The sequence below is a fragment of the Hippocampus comes genome, unplaced genomic scaffold (assembly GCF_001891065.2).
Source record: "Hippocampus comes isolate QL1 unplaced genomic scaffold, H_comes_QL1_v1.1 scaffold37, whole genome shotgun sequence".
NCBI classification, from domain to species: Eukaryota; Metazoa; Chordata; class Actinopteri; order Syngnathiformes; family Syngnathidae; genus Hippocampus; species Hippocampus comes.
The window spans coordinates 835871-844602 of NW_017805535.1; the positions used below are offsets into that span (position 1 = coordinate 835871).

At 40.1% G+C, this 8732-nt stretch overlaps 1 protein-coding gene across 10 annotated transcripts in view; it reads right to left on the reverse strand.

The window, feature by feature from the left end:
* Nucleotides 1–5910, reverse strand: part of ppfibp2b (PPFIA binding protein 2b) — an 83861-nt gene extending 77951 nt beyond the window's left edge. For 9 of the 10 annotated variants that reach the window (XM_019878210.1, XM_019878208.1, XM_019878202.1 and 6 more), the window contains exon 1: nucleotides 5679–5832. The gene's annotated coding sequence lies outside the window, so the exon portion shown is untranslated. The other variant, XM_019878201.1, reaches the window with a different exon arrangement.
* Nucleotides 5911–8732: the final 2822 nt, after the last annotated feature.

Consider the following 8732-nt stretch of genomic DNA (forward strand, 5'->3'; position numbering starts at 1 on the left):
CTTTTATTCGTTCCACTGGGGTTTAGCGGGTGTGTTTATAAAGAGACGAAAATTGTTTGGGGACTATCCCCCACGTTCTAGTTGAGATGGTATAACCCAAGAGGCAAAATGACGCTTGCTACTGTTGTTGCGAGTTGCCATTCGTTCTACTAAACCATTAGTCAAACGCCATCATGCCTTCTGTCGTTATTACACAAACAAAAATCTCTTTACTGTTACTAGTGTTAGTGCCTCAATATGGCTACGCTCGTGAAAGCAATACAACGAACTCAAACGCGTCTTCGTTCAATGTTGTCAACTAATATCCGGATTATGCAAATTTTCCTCAATTCTCCGGAGAAATTTTCATAAAAATTTGAAAAACCCGGAATTCCGGGAAAATCCGGAGGACTTTCATCTCTGCAAGAAGCACATGGGACCATCAATCTGGACAAAGTTTATAATCACTGTAGTAATGGGAAAAATAAGGTAAATGGACGTTAATGATAACATGTTACTAGATATTACTTTGTACATGTATGTTATTAGAGTATGAGTTGTAGAAAATGTCCTTTTTTTTTGTTTAGCATTTGTCATAGAAATGCTAATGTTTTGTTTTTTATAGAAAAGGTTACAACAATTTACTACATATTTGTCATTTTGCAATTGTGTAATTGGTCATTGTTAATATTTTTATGTGAGCAATATTGGGTCTCTAAAAGGTATTTTCCAGAGGACCCTATCCCAGACCAGAGAAGGACCATCACCCTGGCATACAACATACAGCGAAACTCCTCTACAACGAAACCTACATGTGCGAAAATACCCCCTAGTGTGAAAAAATCTTCATGCATGAAAGCCATTCCCTGTTTTTTGCTTCCCCCTACAACGAAAAGTCTCCCTGTAGTGTAATACGAAATCCTTTTCTCCACCATTGCCTCACAATGAAGTTCACTACAACGAAAACAAGCCTTCCGCAAAAGTCTAAGGCGGAGAAAAAAAAGTAGTGTGTTTCCGGTAACCCGACCGACCGAGAATTTCTACGTCGAAAAAAAACTTTACGGTCGGCATTTTTTTTCAAACAACCCTCTACATTTTTGTGTAGAGGGTTTACATCGGTGCAAACTCGCGATATTCACGTTGAGCGCGTGCGTCGTTTGCCCTGTCGTCTGTCAACAACAATGAATCATGGCGGCGGCGGCGATCTCCGACGACAGTTTAAGCCGCGTTTTCTGTGATACAGTCGCATGCTCGCACCGTAATGTTAAGAAAATAGCATCCATTGATGTATCGAAAAAATTCAGCGAACTATTGGATGAACACCACGGGCCGAGTAAAAACCGAAGGCGGAGGAGGACGGCGGAGGAGGACGGCGGAGGCGGCGGCGCGCTCCGGCCCCCCGAGTGTGTTTTGTTTAAATTTTTGACGGAAAAAAAAAAAAGATTAAAAAAAAAAAAAGATTAAAAAATAACTTTGTCCGACCTACCGACCCTATGCTGAAATTTCATGTTCCCGGAAACATACTATCTTTTTTGTTTGGCCTAATCCAGCCTGCCACAGCCACCGCTACTGCTTAGCTCAGAAACAGCAACAGCAACCACCACTCTGCCTTACACATGCGCAGTAGTACAGGAAGTATTTGTTATTGTTAGCACGTGGTTAGAAATGTCATCGTAGTTTCAGACACAGCACGAACGTTGCATTGCTTGGTATTAAAATGGCGACAAAACGGACCTTTGCATACCAAGGAGTTGAGAAAAGAAAAGCTTTAACACTTAAAGACAGGATAAAAGTAATAAAGATGAAAGATGGAGGAAGCAAATTAAAAGACATTGTGCAAGATCTAAGTGAATGCTGATCGTAAATTTCACAATTTCTTTCCCTTTTTTTCCTTTCTACTCTGGCTATATGAAGTGTATGCTCCTACTTATGCGCTAGTGGAATAAAAATTAAAGGTACATATATACGTTTTTTTGTGTGCGTTTACGTCTGAGATCAAATTTGCTATCGTGAAAAGTCCCCTGTTGTGAAAAGTTTCTGGCTGCAAACATAATTTTGTTGTAGAGGAGTTTTACTGTACTACACAGCTCATGAAAAACAAGATTGTCTTTTGCGGTCCAAGTGGACCAAATCACTTATATTAACCCTTTCATGCACCCTGTAACCTGATGACATGATAAGCTGTCCACTGTAGTAACCGCTGCCCCTGAAAGGGTTAAAAGTTCAGGAAACCACTGGGCAAATGTTATCATTTTGATCAGATATAAGAATTTTGCACGTCGGATGTTGCTCACAGTGATCGGAGGAATTCTCAGCGAGAATTGTGTGTATGCTCAGACACTTGAAAAATTAGAGGGAATGTTGTTCATCACCATCCCTACTGTGAAACATGATGGTGGCAACATCATGCTGTGGAGATACTTTTCTTTCGTAGAGGCAGGGGGGCTGGTCAGAGTTGATGGGTTGATGAATCGAGCTAAATACAGAGCAATTCTACAAGAAAACTTTCTGGAGATTGCAAATTATTTGTTCAATCTGTGGAAAATAGCAAATCAACAAAGGGTATTCATTCACGCTCTGTGTAAATGATATTCATGATAGTTGGAAAATGTGGATAGTAGAGGCCTGAAAAGGAACATGCCTGACTTGACCTTCAATCTGGTGTCAAATGTCAGTCAAAATGAATATGATGCCTAACTGCACATGGAACAAATATCCAAAAATGTGCATGTTGATGCAGAACTTTAATATTTGCAGCGCTTACAATTGACTCTCAAGGTAGCGGTCATTCTGCAGAATTCCACTTCCTTAACATGTAATTATGATGAAAGCGCTTTTTAGACACATCGTATAATGATGATCATCAAAATAAAGAGAGAAGATGTGTCGCTCTCAGTTTACCCCGCAGAGAGCGTCACAAAGCTTCAGGTCTCAAACATGCTGTAATAACAGCAGAGAGCTTGACCAAAGTACAGCGGAATCTCCAAATGTGAATGCCCAGGAGCTTCTACAGTTGGGAATTCAAGCTCTTCTTGAAAAATAACCCTAAACCACAGGTCAAACAGGCTCATTTCCCCAAATGACGTGTCCGAAATGCGCCATCACACCATAATATGTATTTAAAACATTGTGTTGGAACACTGCCTATGTTACTTTTGTGCTGGCACACTGGGACCCTGAAACATATAATTTCTGTTTCCATTTCTTTTGTTTTCTATTTGATTGCATTATTCACTAGGGGAAACACATAACTTAATATGAACATAGCGGAGCGCAACCAGCGTGCACATTGTGTCCCACGGTAGTCAAATATATAGTCATAAAAATAAAGTCACAAATGACTTGTTTTGACTGCATCTTTTTCCTGCTTGGTCTTAAAAAGGAACAGACTGGAGTGGGTGATATCTGCAAATGCGTTTCATTTCTTGCACTTTCTCCCACTCCTTAATTTTTTCCTCATCCCTGCTTTGCCCCTTTTCACATTCCCTTCCCACTTTTCCCCATGCTGACAGGAGAGCAGATAACCACTAAGAAACTGCAGTCATTTCATATTTTCCTTTTTGCTCTCTCTTTCACTTTTTACCCTCCATCCCTACAGTAAACAGAGGATTATTTCTTGCAGATTAGCAGCATGACTGTCTTCATGGTTGCAACTCCCTTTTGCACCGTTCCTCTCTTTCTCATCCCTCTCGATCACACCTCTCTTTCTTTTTTTATCCTTTTTCAACAGCTCAGTTCACAACGGACGGCAGTCATTTTTGTCGCGGGCCACATTGAAGGGACCATTTTCCTTGGGGGGCCGTTATGACTGTGAAAGCATTTTAAAAAGTCAAGAATAATGGTTGATTCAACGATTGTTTAAGTTACTGTAATGAGGGATTTGGTAACAAGAAAATACTTACAATATCCCTCTTATTTATTCCATATGAGAAGTTGAAATTTTGGTCCAGATTTTAGCAATCATGGTAGAAGTTGACATGTTTGATTTGCTTTCGCGGGCCACATAAAATGATGTGGCTGGCCAGATCTGGCCCCCGGGCCTTGAGTTTGACACCTGTGCTCTATAGGGTTAACGCACAATTATGTGATTCGCTGCAAAGGTTAAAATGACACACAAATCATGTGATTCTGTATAGCAACAGGGAAAAACATGGCTGTAGGTATAACGATTTGATCACAGGGAGAATCTCAGAATCCCCTAGTTCACTTAACATATCTGCATGGCTACAGCATCATAAACATGATATGCAAAAGACTACAAGTGACATATTGATGGGAAAAAAAACGTGAAAACATGTTTTGTAACGATTAAATGGTGCGTTGAATTGAACTTGTAGGCTTTTATCTTGCATCACTACATGTGAAGAGCCATTTTATCATCTGGTGTTTTTAAGTGCTGATGCCACCCCTTTTAGCAGCCATAATCAATTCACTGTGCCAGTGATGCCTTTCAACTTGTTCGCTTTTAAATGGGTTTTGCGACAGAAGAGATGTCCTCTCAAGTCCCCTGTGTTGTGGTGTGTATGCATCTCCAGTATTAGATGCGGCAGATGCTTCAGCTGAGGGGAGCTGCTCATTAGTTTTGATCTGCACCACCCCCTATTTCCCCCAAAGCGTACGGGCTTTCTCTTCCATGTCAGAAACTGATGATGTGCAATTACACAGCATGTGTCAAAGCAACAACACATCATTTAGCATCACAAAGCTGACAGTGCATTAAGGAGCAAACTGGGATAGACATTTACTGCAATGAAGTTTATATATACTGTGTGTGTGGGTGTGTGTGTGTGTGGCATACAATACATAACAGTACATAAAAAGTGCACAATACAAGGCTTAAAAAGCTATGGCACATCTGAAATAGGTGCCTAGACTCAACAAAGGTTGGGAAACACTGTTCTACAGACTTGCCGTGGAAATAATGTTCAATATTTAATTCAAATAGTGGCCTCCACTCTAAAAGATGGCCGTACCCCCAAATAATCACCACTTAAATAAATGTTCCAATTTTAACAGGTGCTTTTTTCCTAATTTGGAATAATTAAATTAAAAAAAAAGGTTTGTGCCACTAAGTGGTTGTAACTACATCTATGTCAGACACCATGTGTCACAGTTGGAGCAGTGTCTTTGACATGGCACCTGCAGAGTACAATTGGAATGTGTCGTGTAGTTCTTGCTGAACTGTCCAACACTGACGCAAAAAGAATTAGGGTAGAGAAAAAAAGCAGCATTTTAATGTCTCCCGAAAAAACAAGATACCTACACCGCTTAAGGAGGAAGGCAAAGTGTTGGACAGAAATTACTTCGTGACTGGATTCCAAACATAACGTGGTGTCCCAAAAATTGGAACTGTCAGAGATCTACTCTTGAGTGGAGCCACCGAATACTGTATAACAATAGCCCTACAGTACAAACAACTCATCAGTCGGTGCAAGATTGGATGTCATAATTACTCCGTAAAGTTACCTAATAATGCAACATTATCTTTGATTTCGGGGAACTATCTTTCCTTTTCGCAACACTGGTGATCTTTTCGAACCAGGCTTTAATGCGTTCACAGAGTTCAGGTTTGTTACTGTGCAAGACAGTTGCACTAGATAATTTTCATGGAATTCAACGTCAGCTACACAACGTTGTCTTACATTAAACAGACAAAATAAAAGGCAAATGTCACGAAGGTGTAGCTTTGTTTTACTTACGTAGGCGTCACCTCTAGACGGTTGTCGAACTATAAATGCTTCAATGTGTCCTTTTGAAGACACTTCCCGATTAAATGAGAGCACGGGGAAACACAAACATTCCCAAAGTGACACAACAGGGTGTCGCACGCAAGGTGAGCCGGTCGAAGCGAAAACTTGCCTGGCTTGTAGTCGCTCAACTGTAGCGCGAGCCCCATCAACTCCACCTGCCATGTGACAGCCACGATGCATTCAAGAACACCTCGGAATTAATAAGAACGTCGTTCTGTACATTACTTCTTTTTAAATGAGGCTTATTAAAATAAATGCCGTTCACAGCAGGATTACCATCAAAAACTTTAAAAAATATGTTTTTAAAATTAGACATAATGTATTTTGATACATCAATACTGTTACTTGTACAATGTTTCTCATTGTTATACATACGTAATACGAATGTACGTGCTTGATTGAAAATAGATGTGACAAATTTAATTTCCCTATGTTATCAATAAACGGATCTACCTATGTAGTGTCTTACCCAAAGTATTGGAGACTTTATGGTTGTCTCTTTCATTCATATTAAGGATATATTGCTAAGATTTCCATAACAGCATGAACTTTTCCAGGCACAATGACAAAAACGACTCATTTGAATTTATCCGACTTAACGCTGCCATCTAGTGGTATTAACTTATTCGACAATTCATGACGCGTTCTTACTCTTTTTTTATCTCTGATCTAACAAAGAACTGGCATCATTGTTTTCAACAAATTGACAGTGAAAATGTATTTGACTCGTTGCAATGTATACATATATATCTTTTGGTGATTTTAATCGGCACACACACACAAATAGAAATGCAACAAATTTTTTTTGCTCTTATTTTTATGAGCTAAACTCAAAGCTCTAACAGTGTACACAAAAGGCCTATCCCTTTCCAATATTGTTCGCAAATCAATCTAAATGTGTGTGCGTGATTAATTAGTGTTTTACCAAGGAAATTGTGATGTCGTGTCACAGACCTTCTTCCTTCTGTGGATTTATTTTTACTGTACTTGCTCAATTATTTTGGCCAGTCCACTTCCGGGGACCTTCTGTTTGTCTCTTGCTTTTAATTATCGATTTCTGGAGGGTGTTCCCACATACCTCGTGTGTATGAGACTTCTGCTGATCTGCAAGCGGGTGTCAGATGATTGATGCATTATAAGCAGTATTTTGGCCATTACTAGTGCACACGCTTGCCATTTTGAAGTTGAACTCCACCAGTGCCGCCCTGCTGAGCCTGGTTCCGTTTTCATCCACGGACTACTTGATTTTACACTTATTCCATCGTGCCATTCATTCATTTCGTCATCAGTTCTCCAACACAAACGTTTTTGTTTGGGAGACACCATAATGTCCCGAGCTGGCTCACAAGACTCTCACTAAACACTCCCTTTAACCTCTGCCATCTGTCTCCATTCGATTTTGGGTCCACTGTTGCCTTTACTTTGGTTTTCCATAACCAAAATTCTTCTACGTCAAAAGACTGACATGCTTAGAAAGCATGATTATTACGCAGGTGTACCTTAGTGTGCCCATGAAGTAAGAATAATTATATTGTGTTGTTTTTCCATGTTTAAAGATGTTTCGCAATAGCTTTGTGCCGCAATAACTCGCAATAGCTTTGTGCTGCAATGGCTCGCAATAGCTTTGTAGTCTTTGTATAAACAGCAATGTCATAGGATGTTTATGATGATGAGCAATGTCATTTGTTAAGAACAAAGATAGCGTGACGTCAGGCACGCTTAGACTATAAAAGGAGAACTTCGGATACTCTTAGTAGAGCCGAGAATTAGGAGAGTCAGTAGAGTCTAGGGTCCGGAGTTCGCAGAGTCCAGAGTCTGCTAAGGGTTGCGTACGGACGCCCAGCTGGTATTGAAGCTCGCTCTACCTGGGGTGTTGGCTCTCCATCCTATTGACGCACGGTAAGAGCTGGGTACTATTCTAAGAGCTTGATACACTGATATTTGCTTGTTTGACATATTCTGTGGCGCTAATAAACGTGCAATTTGTTAGTAGCAGATTTGTCTCTTGTGCTATTGAATGATTGTGTGACATATTCTGTGGCGCTAATAAACGTGCAATTTGTTAGTAGCAGATTTGTCTCTTGTGTTTCATTTCTGAGTGCCTATCTCCAACGAACCTATTCTAAATTTGATACTGAGCCAGGGCGAATTATCAGAAATGTTTTAAAACAGCCCACAATAAATGGACACTCGAAATGTATTATAAAACTGGACTACTACTATAAAATAATTAGATTGTTCAGGTCTGTGTGAGTGCATGAGGCAATTATTTGCCTCATGCAGTGCAATATTTTCTTCGCATAGGACCAACTGTGCAGCTCAATTAATTTTTTTGTATTTTATCTTTTTGAAAGGGGAAGTAAAAATAAGTTTGCACACATGAATACCCTTATAACTGGACTGCGGCTGTGTTCACAAACTGTCACATTCAAACTATTAAATGGGACTCACTTCACACCTGCCGCCACACAAGTGACAATGACGAACCTCATATCAATTCCACTGTTATAGTAGCTTTTCCTTGCATTTTCATTTGTTTTCTCGCAGGTAGCCTGGGTTAATCCTAACACTGACTGCTTTTGCAAACTGTTCCATTGTCCCTTCAACCTTGTCTGAAGAAAAACTGAACCAAAGCATTATGCTGCCACCACCATGCTTCGTTGCATAGGAATGGTGTTGCTTTGGTGATGAAAAATGTTGTGTTTGCGCCAAACATATTTTGGGAAATTTTTGCCCAAATGTTCAACCTTGGCTTCTGCTGTGTCCAGTAAGTTTAGTACAATGACAGTGTATCAACGGTCCTTTATTCCGATGGCTGTCACGTGTACACATTAACTTAATACAAGCTTAGGCAAAATACGGCCCAGGCTCCACATATCCAACCCGCTTAGTCTCTGACTGACACCGACAGTGACCATGAAGTCGAGGTAAAATGTAAAATATAAAAAGCTTTTATTTTGAAAGTTGCACTGTCCCTCCCTGCCCACAAGCCACTACTTTTTT